We start from the raw sequence: 11,359 nt of genomic DNA, 5'->3' as shown, positions 1-11,359 counted from the left end.
CAGAGTTTACCTGTTCCGAACTTTGACTAGTCTAAACTGAGTAGCATTGCTTTTCCTGTTGGCAGTCAAAAACCCGAAAGACATAATTATTTATAATGATCACTAATCACAGTGAAACACCACCTCCTGGAGGCAGTGGATGGGGACTCTCGGGGTCTCCCAAGTAGACTGCTTTGAGAAGGTAAGAAATCAGTCTGTCTTGCTGACTGCTAATCCCCAAAGCTTACCTAGCACAGTGCTGACAGAGTGACCACCTAATATTTATTGTATGAATGAAGCACAAAATGAAAGGATGCATGAAATCCTTACCACAGTGTAAATATTCGTACAAGGTTTAGTCCGTTTTGTGTGTTCAAAGTATGTTTAATGGCAAAAATTTACTTAGTAGGCATTCCTCTCATATTCAATTTTCCCCCCAAATATGTTTTGAAATATTAAATCTGTTTTGAAATAGGAAAATTGATATGGAGTCTTAAGGGGAAGGGTAACATCAGAACAGGCTTAGCTTGGGACTTCCCTGGTTGTCCGGTGGTTAAGACTCTGAGGTCCCAGTGCAGGGGGCATGGGTTCGATCCCTGGTTAGGGAACTAGATCCCACATGCCGCAACTAAGAGATCCCGCATGCTGCAACCAAAGATCCTGCATGCTGCAACTAAAACCTGATGCAGCCAAATAAATAAAATAAATATCAAAACAAAACAAAACAAAAAACCAAAAAAACAAGCTTAGCTTAGTTACCCTTAAAAAGCTACAAGATTTTCAGGTTCTTTGAAGCCATTAAGAAAAGAAAAAAGATTTGAGGAGGAACATCAAAAAGAATGTCGGTCATGATTTTATTGCCCTTCACAGGTGTAAAATCCTTTTAAGAATTTTTAAATGGATTATGTATCATTGATTTACTCATAAAAATGATGAGGTCCGGCATATTCAAAGGGTAGTTTACTTGGACAATAATCTCACTAAATTTATCATTTTCATTTTTAACCTGCGTGCGTTTTGGATATTTTCATGACTTTTATAAACTTTCCAAATGTATATAAGAATAGAGAGAATAATAAATGTACCCTCATATACCCATCATCCCATTTTCAATAATTACCAAACCATACTTGCCTTTTGTTTTTTTCCTTTTGCTCTCCCGCCTTCCCTCCCTCCTTCCTTTTCTTCTTTTTTCTCTTTTTCAAGCATTTTGAGAAAATCCCAGGTCATTTCACTCTTACACAATTCTCTATAAAATATGGATATTTTCTTACATAAACACACATAATTTTCATACCTAACAAAAAGAACATTAATTCCTTAATATCATCAAAGACACAAATTTCTCTGTCTTACACATGTCCTTTTTTCAGTTGATTTGTTTCAAAACAAGATCCAAGCAAGGTCTATAGTCAAACCTACTTGTTATGTTTCTTTAGTTGCAATTAAGCTGGCAAAACCCCCTTCCCACTTTTTTCATGTCATTGATTGTGGAAGATGAATTTACATTTTTTTACTTTCAATGTTTTAAATTTTATTACAAACAGAACTCTAAAGATTTGCACTTTAAGGAATTTTGCTTCTCTTAGTCTTTGCTAGCTTACAAAAAGAAGGCAGAAGTACAAAACAAAATAGCCAGGCTTCTGGGGTGGGGGAGAGAAATTACTCTGTTTTTGTTAATTTATTTGGCTCTGTTAATATTAAACAGATTCAGAGGTCTCATTTTCTGAGGAGAAACAAAACATTATTGAGTACAGCTAAATAATTCAGTCACATTTTCCAAGCTTATAACACTTCTTGCTTCTTTGGCTGTTTCATTTTTATTTCTGTAAGGACCTCTGAAAATTAAAGGTTAAAATCAAAATCATTGAGACTGAGACTTCCAGTTCTCTATCTCTATATATCTTCCTTATGAACAAAATCCTTACTTGAGACTGAAATGTGTCCAACTTAAAAACTGTGTTTTCCAGCCTCCCTTGAAGATAGAGGTGGTATTAAGACGCAGGTCTAACCAATGAGATGTAGGCAGAGGTAGTTGTGAGGGAACATGTGGAAAGCTTCTTTTTAAAAATGGAGACAAAACAGTTCACAGAGAAAGAAATAGAAGTGGCCCTTAAACATATGAAAAAAATACTCAAATTAATTCTTATTAATATAAATACAAATTAAAACTACCCTGGGACTTCCCTGATGCTCCAATGGTTAAGACTCCATGCTTCCACTGCAAGGGGTGCATGTTCGATCCCTGGTCAGGGAACTAAGCTTCCACATGCCACACAGCCCTGAGCTATCATTTCTAACTATCTGATTGGTGTAAATCCCAAAATTTGGCAACAAACTCTTGGAGAAGTTGCAGGGAAACCAGCGATTTCATGAATGCAAAATGGTACAACCCCTGAGGAAGATTTTGACAATATTAGCGAAATTACAGGTAAATTTACCATTCAATTGATAAATCCTACATCTAGAAATTTATGCTTAAAATACACCAGCGCAAATATGAAGTCACATTTGCACAAGCTTTGTGTGTATGTTTTAGCCTTTTCCTGAGTTTCTTTTTATAAATTTATTTATTTTATTTTATTTATTTTTGGCTTCATTGGGTCTTCGTTGCTGCACACGGGTTTTCTGTAGTTGCGGCGAGCGGGGGCTACTCTTCGTTGCGGTGCGCGGGCCTCTCATTGCGGTGGCTTCCCTTGTTGCAGAGCACGGGCTCTAGGCGCGCAGGCTTCGGTAGTTGTGGCACACGGGCTTAGTTGCTGCATGGCATATGGGATTCTCCCAGACCAGGGCTCAAACCCGTGTCCCCTGCATTGGCAGGTGGATTCCCAACCACTGCGCCACCAGGGAAGACCTCCTGAGTTTCTTAAATCATATTTGATTGTTGAAGCAAAAATTATAACATTATATAATGTGCTCATTGTATATAGAGGAAATGCATGAGATTATTATGTTTAAAAAGTGGAGGGGGTAAAGGGACCTAAGTAAAGTTAGGCTTCTACATTTCCCTTGAAGTGGTAAAACATTCATACCAGTAGGCTATGGTAAATTGCATTTGTGTATTCTAATAAGTAGAGCAAATACTAGGAAAACTATACAATGCAATGTACTAAAAAACACTTCAAATAAATAAAAATGGAATCCTAAGTGTCCAAAAATCCACAAGAAGGTAGGAAAAGAGAAGCATAGGAATGAGAAACAGGAAACAAACAGAAAACAAATAACAAAATGACCTACTTAAGCCCTAACTTATCAATACTTACTTTAAATGTAAGTGGTCTAAATACATCATTAAAAGACGGAGATTGGCAGTGTTGATTAAAAAATATTTGATCCAATGATAGCTGCTTACAAGAAACTTCAAATTCAATGGCATAGGTAGGTTGAAAATGAAAGAAGAAGTAAAATAGCCAAAATTGATATCTATTTGATTTCTTTGTAAGCGTTTACTAACATTTTTTATAGTGAGCAACATTTCTTACCAAATTTCTATGGAGAGCATAATTTCAAAATTATTTTTATTTTCTGCCGAAGCTCTTGATCCACTTTAAAAAGCTTTTATTTATTTATTTATTTCAGCTTTATTGAGATATAATTGACATATAACATTGTGTAAGCTTAAGGTGTACAATGTGGTGATTTGACATACACATATATCACAAAATGATTACCACAATAAGGTTAGTTAACACATATTGTTAACTATAGTCACCATGCTGTACATTAGATCCCCAGATTTATTCATCTTATAAATGGTAGTTTGTACCCTTTGACCACCTTCACCCATTTCCCTTACCAGTTCCCCACTGGCTCCTGGAAACCATCAATCTATTCTCTGTTTCTGTGAGTTCATTTTTTTTTAGATTCCACGTATAAGTGAGATCATACAGTATTTGTCTTTCTCTGACTTAATTTCACTTAGCATAACACACTCAAAATTCATCCATGTTATTGCAAATTGCAGGAGTTCTTTCTTTTTTAATGACTGAAATATATGCATATATATATATCACAAATATAAATATATATATATATTTATCACAATTTCTTTATCCATTTATCCATGGATGGACATTTAAGTTGTTTCCATGTCTTGACTATTGCAAATAATGCTGCAGTAAACATAGAGGTGCAGATATCTTTGATATAGTGATTTTACTTCTTTTGGATATATACCTAGAAGTGGAATTACTGGATCATATGGTAGTTTTATTTTTAATTTTTTTGAGGACCCTCCATACTGTTATCCAGAATGGCTGTAACAATTTACATTCCCACCAACTTTTCTCCACATCCTGGCCAGCACTTGTTATCTCTTATCTTTTTGATAATAACCATTCTAACAGATGTGAGGTGATATCTCATTGTAGTTTTGATTTACATTTCCCTAGTGATTAGTGATGTTGAGCATGTTTTCATGTACCTGTTAGCCATTTGTATATCTTATTTGGAAAAATACTTATTCAGGTCCTTTGCCCATTTAAAATTAGATTATTTGTTTCTTGCCATGAGATGTAGGAGTTCCTTATATATTTTGGATATTAACCCCTTTTTAGATAGATGGTTTGCACATATTTTCTCCCATTCCATAGATTGCCTTTTCACTTTGTTGATCATTTCTTTTGCTGCACAGAAGCTTTTTAGTTTGATGTAGTCCCGCTTGTTTATTTAAGCTTTTCTTGATTGTGCTTTTGGTGTCAGAGCTAAAAAAATCACTGCCAAGATCAATATCAAGGAGCTTTCCCTGTTTTCTTCTAGGGGTTTTATGACTTCAGGCCTTACATTTAAGTTTCAATCCATTTTAAGGTAGTTTTTCCAACTGTTGTAAGATAGGGGTCCAGTTTCATTCTTTTGAATGTAAATATCCAGTTTTCCCAACACCATTTAATGAAGAGACTATCTCTTCCCTAGTGAGTATTCTTCACTACCTGGTCAAATATAGGTTGGCTGTAAATGCATTGGTTTATTTCTGGGCTCTCAAGTATGTTCCATTGGTCTGTGTGTCTGTTTTTTGTTTGTTTATACTAGGTACTAAAAAATCTTTATTTAGTATTCAGAGCAAGTCCATAGGTGATTTTGCTTTCCTCATACTACAGATTAGGAAACTATGTGTCTGTTTTTATGCTGGTACCATACTGTTTTGATTACTATAGCTTTGTAATATACTTTGAAATAAGGAAGTGTAATGCCTCCAGCTTTGTTCTTCTCTCTGAAGATTGCTTTGGCTATTCTTTTGTGGTTCCATACAAATTTTAGGGTTTTTTTTTTCCATTTCTGTAAAAAAAAAAATGCCATTGGAATTTTGATAGGGATTGCATCGAATCTATAGATGGCTTTGGGCAGAATAGACATTTAACAGTATTAATTCTTCTTATCCATGAACATGGAGTATCTTTCCATTTATTTGTGTCTTCTTCAATTCCTTTAATCAATGCCTTAGCGTTTTCAGTGTACAGATCTTTCAAATTGGTTAAATTTATTCCTAAGTAGTTTATTATTTTTGATGCTATTGTAAATGGGATTGTTTTCTTTCTTTATTTTTTTTAGGTAGTTCATTGTTAGTATGTAGTCTAGTTAAAGGTTTGTCAATTTTGTTAATCTTTCCAAAGAATCAACTGTTAGTTTTGTTCATCTTTTGCATTGCTTTCCTATTCTCTATTTCATTTATTTCTGCTCTAATGTTTATTATTTCCTTCTGCTAAATTTAGGCTTAGTTTGTTCTTCTTCTTCTAGTTCCATGAGGTGTACTGTTCAGTTGTTCATTTGAGATCTTTCTTTTTTTCTTAAGGTAGGCATTAATAACTATAAACATTCCTCTTAGAACTGCTTTTGTTGCATCCCATAAGTTTTGATACATTGTGTTTCTATTTTGTTTGTCTCATGATTTTTTAAAATTTCTCATTTGATTTCTTCTTTAATCCATTGGTTGTTCAGGAATGTGTTGTTTAATTTCCATGTATTTGTGAATTTTTCAGATTTCCTTGTGTTATTGATTTCTAGTTTCATACCATTATGGTTGGAAAAGATACTTGATATAATTTCTATCTTGAATTTGTTGATACTTGTTTTGTGGCTTAACATATGATCTTATCCTAGAAAATGTTCCATGTGCACTTGGGAAGAATGTGTATTCTGCTGTTGTATGGAAAGTTCTGTATCTGTATATATTTTCTCTACAGTGTTGTTCAAACCTGCTGTTTCTTCATTGATTCTCTGTCAGGATTATCCACTGCTGAGAGTTAGGTATTAGAGTCCCCAACTATTACTGTATTGCTGTTTATTTCTATTTTAGTTCCGTTAGTATTTGCTTTATACATTTAGGTGCTCTGATGTTGGGTGCATAAATATTTAATATCGCTGTATCTCCTTGATGAATTGACCCTTTTATCTTTATATAATAACCATCTTTGTCTCTTTTGACCATTTTTAGCTTACAGCCTATTTTATCTAAAGTCTGTCCCTGCTTTTTTTTGGTTACCATTTGTTTAGAATATCTTTTTCTATCTCTTCACTCTTAGCCTATGTGTGTCCTTAAAGCTAAAGTGAAACTCTTGTGGCTCACGGGATCTCAGTTCCCCTACCAGGGATTGAACCTGGGCCACAGCAGTGAAAGCCTGGAATCCTAACCACTAGGCCACAAGGGAACTCCCATTCCATGTCTTTTGATTGGAGAATTTAATCCACTTATGTTGAAAGTAATTACTGATAGGTAAGAACTTACCATTTCCATTTTGTTAATTGTTTTCCGACTCTTTTGTAGATCCTTTGTTCCTTGAGCCCTCTCTTGCTGTCTTACATTGTGATTTGATAAATATTTATGGCAGTATGCTTTGACTCCTTTATCATAATCTTCTGTGTATCTACTACAGGTTTTTCCTTTCTGGTTACCATGAGGCTTATATAAAATATCATATAGTTATAACATCCTATTTTAAGTGATAACAATTATCTATAGGATGCATATTATGTGCCTGTGTTTATGCTACTCACTGGGAAATACAAAGTAGAATAAAAGAAAGCCCTTACCCATGAGAACCTGATAGTCTTCTGGGTTAAACAAATGTTACCTAAGCTGGGGAGTGCAGGGTAGGCAGGGCTTCTTGGAAGATAAGTAGGAATCAGCCATGTGACAAAGAAGGAGAAGTTTGTTGGCCAGAGGGATATACAAAGGAGATGAGAAACAACACGTTTGGTATTTCTGGAATAAAGCGTTAAATTTGAAGTTGAATGTGTTTTTAGACTAGAAAAATGGCAGGGACCAGATCTGGGAGGGTTTTGTTTATCTTGATAAGGAGCTTAGACTTTATCCTGCAGCCAGTAGGAAGCCACTGATAAGTGGTAGCATAAACATCAGATTTGCATTTTAATGGTGACTTCTAGCAACAACAGTATGGAATAAGGGTTGCTTCCCAGGAGGTAGAGAAAAGAGTTAGAAGCTGTATTATTCTAGGTGGCAGATGATAAAGACTTTGAAACAGGGCAGTAGTGTTAAGGACAGAGGAACTGGACAAATTCAAGAAGTATTCAGGAGGTGAATTTGTCAGAACCTGGTGATAATAGGATGTTTGGAGATGAAGAAAAGGAAATATTATAATATAATATAGAATGAATTTCTAGTGTCTGATTAAATGGTAGATTAACTGGCATAGGGAATGCAGGAGTGGGAGCAAGTGTGGTGGCAAAGGAGGATGAATTAGGTTTTGATATTGCTGAATTTGACAATACAGATGGAGTTTGGTAGGCAGATTAATGCTTTGTAGAAGGACTTGGTCTGGAGATACACTTATATGCTCAGGACTCAATGTTGTGGCTTGCATGCGTAGGGTGGGAGATGTTATCTCAGATTTATTCATTTGAGGATTTTCTGCCATTAACACTCTCAGGAACTTGCTGCAACTGATAGAAATCTAATTTAAACAATTTTAGGCACTAGGGTGTTGGCTCACAGCAAGCGGAAAAGGGGGATCCAACTTATGGCTGCCTCAGAGAGAGAGCACAACAATATTTAGAACCTGGAAATTAGATACACAAGACTTAACTAACTTAGCAGACCACAGAAAGCTGAATTCTGTCAATGTTCACCCACCAGAGATCATCAGGAACACACCTGGAGTTAAAGTTATGTTTGTTTAGTTTTCTGCAGCAAGGGAGAACACACCCCAGAGGAAAATTGGAGGCATCTCAGGAAGGGAGAATTGGGAAAGAATTCTTATAGGGTAGGGTTTTTGCTGCATGATTCTAAAGAGGGATTAGGGAAGTGAGGTGCCATCTTTGGATGGGATATGGTTGAGAAATGTGGGCCTTTCATCAATTGGATATCTCAGAAATCTTTTTTTCAGGAAACTGAAAGAAAAAAGCCAGACCAGGGATGTCATTGGTAACAATGCAGCAACCACTTAGAAGAAAAGATTGTTAGTCATTTTTGCAGCTGTGGTATCGCCTTGTATAGAAATGCTGTTTATGTGACCTTCTTCATGTCCCTTGGAAACATTGTTTAAGTTCTGGAGGAATATCACTGTCTGATTGCCAGCAGGGCTGTTTTTCATTTTCTCAAATCTAACTGCCTATAAGAGGGTAATTCCAAGGAGCAGGCCAGTTTTCACAGCAGTATCCTGGAAAGGCTCAAAATATACACAACAGGTATGGGTATGAGTGGGACTGAAAATATGAGAAAGTCTATATGAACATGAAAGTCTACATAAGAAAGCGGTTAAGGCCTTGTTATGAACTGAACATTTGTGTCCCTCACAAATTCATATGTTAAAATCCAAACCCCCAATATGATATTATGAGGAGGTGGGGGCTTGGGGAAGTGATTCGGTCATGAGGGTGGAGCCTTCATGTTTGGGGTTAGTGCCCAAAGGGAGCTCCCTTGTCTCTTCCACCATGTGAGGGCAGAGAAGACATAACCTATGAACCAGGAAGTAGGCTCTCACCAGACACCAAATCTGCTGGCATCTTTTCTTTCTTTTTTTTTTTTTTTTTTAAGGAGAACCACTTTATTTTGAGTAGTAAACAAAACTTCGTTTATAACATAATAAACAAACCTTCCATCAGTTTTTTAACAGTTAGTCCAAAGAACAAAACCTCTGACTTAGTTAGAATTTACATTTAACCTTAAATATTCTAAAATGCATCCATGTCAACTTCGGTATTTTAATTTTGCCTGATACTGTGAAATAGGGCAAACCTTTATCATGGTCAAATTCCTAATTTTTGCTGTTCAGCCGCTTTTCTTGATCTTGCTCTCTGATTCCGTACATTCCAGAGTGTTCAATGGATTTGTAATAAACTTCCAAGATGAAGGGGAATTTCTTCCTCATTGTTTGCCTGAAATCTTGGCTTGTGTTTATCTTTTTAAACAAAATATATGCTCCAAAAATGTCCACAAGTTCAGCTACTAAACCTCCTTTAAAGATCTTCTTTGCCAGTGGATCCATAGTGCCTCCATCCTGAGGTGTGTACTTGCAAGGGTCAGCTGGCATCTAGATCTTAGACTTCCCAGCCTCCAGAAATGTGAGAAATAAGGACTTCCTTGGTGGCGCAGTGGTTAAGAATACGCCTGCCATTGCAAGGGACACGGGATCAAGCCCTGGTCTGGGATAGATCCCACATGCCGTGGAGCAACTAAGCCCGTGCACCACAACTACTGAGCCTGAGCTCTAGAGCCCACGAGCCACAACTACTGAGCCCACGTGCCACAACTACTGAAGCCCACACGCCTAGAGCCCGTGCTCCTCAACAAAGACAAGCCACTCCTTGAGAAGCCCGCACACTGCAACGAAGAGTAGCCCCCACTCGCCGCAACTAGAGAAAGCCCATGTGCATCAACGAAGACCCAACGCAGCCAAAAATGAATAAATAAATAAATTAAAGAAAAAAAAAGAAATGTGAGAAATAAATGTTTGTTGTTTAAAGCGTTCAGTTTAGGGTATCTTTGTTATAGCAGCCTGAGTGGACTAAGACAAGCCTCTAGGATTGAAAGTTTACTCTTTAGAGAGGTTGACTCAGAGACTGGATTTGGAAATATGAGAAACAGCAAAGGGAAGGGAGGTCCAACTGAACTGAGAGTGGGAGCTGAGGGAAAGTTTGCAGAGTTAATGGTTAGACTCCAGCCTCTTTCCCTCACACAGCTGTCAGAAGACTGATTTTCAGGCTTAGAAATGGGATGGTTCTTCTCTTGGGAAACCAGTTAATCCAAGGAAAAAAACTTACAGATATTGGCAGTAGGGAAGGTGGGCACCCAGGGAAGCACCTGTGTCCCAGCCTGATCACAAGCCCACGCTTAGCTTCCAACTATCTTTTTCATGCCTTACGCTTAAATATGGACAGCACCCAAGGATCATGAGAGATTTGGGAAAAGCATTTAACATGAAAGAGAAAATAAAACAAACATTAAAAAAATTTACAAGAAAAGAGATAATCCAAGGAGCAAAAGATGATATTGAGTCTATGAAATGAGAAAAAAAATGCTCTAAAAATAAATATTCAGCAGTCAAGGAAGAGTTTTTGGAAATTAAAAAGGTATTAGTTAAACTAAAAATTAAATTTTTTATTGAAGTATAGTTGATTTACAATATTATTTTTAGAAGTACAACATAGTGATTCAATATTTTTATACGACTTTTTTTTTTTTTTTTTTTGGCTGCGCCATGCAGCATGTAGGATCTTAGTTCCCCAACCAGGGATCGAACCTGTGCCCCCTGCATTGGAGTCTTAACCACTGGACTGCCAGGGAAGTCCCCAATATTTTTATAGATTATGCTCCATTTAAAGTTATTATAAAATAATGGCTATATTTCCCTGTGCTGTACAAAAAAATAAATTAATAGAAGCTTTGGGAGATAAAGTTGAAGACATCATCAAAGTAGAAAAAAAGAGAACTGAATAAGAAGAGAAAACATAGAATCATTTGAGCAGGTCCAATATTCAAATAAAGGAGGTCCAAAAAGAACAGAAAAGAGAGGAAATAATCAAGGGAAAAAAAATAAAGATTTCTCAGAAGAGAAGTTCATGAGTCTCCAGATTGAAAGGGTTCATTGAGTGCCTAGTGAAATGAATGAAACAAACAAACAAAAAGCATTGTGAGGTTTTAGAATATTATCGTTAAAGAGAAGATTCTAAAACTCTAGGGTTGGGGAGGGGGAACAGATCACATTCAAAGGAGAGGAAAGCTGGAAATTTTGAAAGCAACGCCTTCAGAATTCCAAGGAAAACTGAAATCCAGTCTAGAATTCTATAGCTACCATACTACCAATCAAATGTGAGGGTAGAAGACAAGAAAGACTTCAGAATCCTTATGCCAATGTGCTCTTCTTCAGAAAGCTCTGGAGAATGTACTCCATTAAAATAAGGGAGTGAATCAAAGAAGGAATTTAAG

The 11,359-nt window shown here is 36.4% G+C and overlaps 1 pseudogene across 1 annotated transcript; it reads right to left on the bottom strand.

Moving 5' to 3' along the window:
• Positions 1–113: 113 nt before the first annotated feature.
• Positions 114–11,086, bottom strand: LOC309659370 (protein CEBPZOS pseudogene; annotated as a pseudogene). The gene has a single exon. The product of its transcript is annotated as a protein CEBPZOS pseudogene (transcript).
• Between the last annotated feature and the right edge of the window lie 273 nt (positions 11,087–11,359).

Source organism: Balaenoptera physalus, assembly GCF_965194825.1.
Source record: "Balaenoptera physalus genome assembly, chromosome: 4".
Taxonomy (NCBI): domain Eukaryota; kingdom Metazoa; phylum Chordata; class Mammalia; order Artiodactyla; family Balaenopteridae; genus Balaenoptera; species Balaenoptera physalus.
The sequence above is the reverse complement of the archived record's forward strand: the minus strand, read 5'-3'. Positions and strand labels throughout refer to the sequence as shown.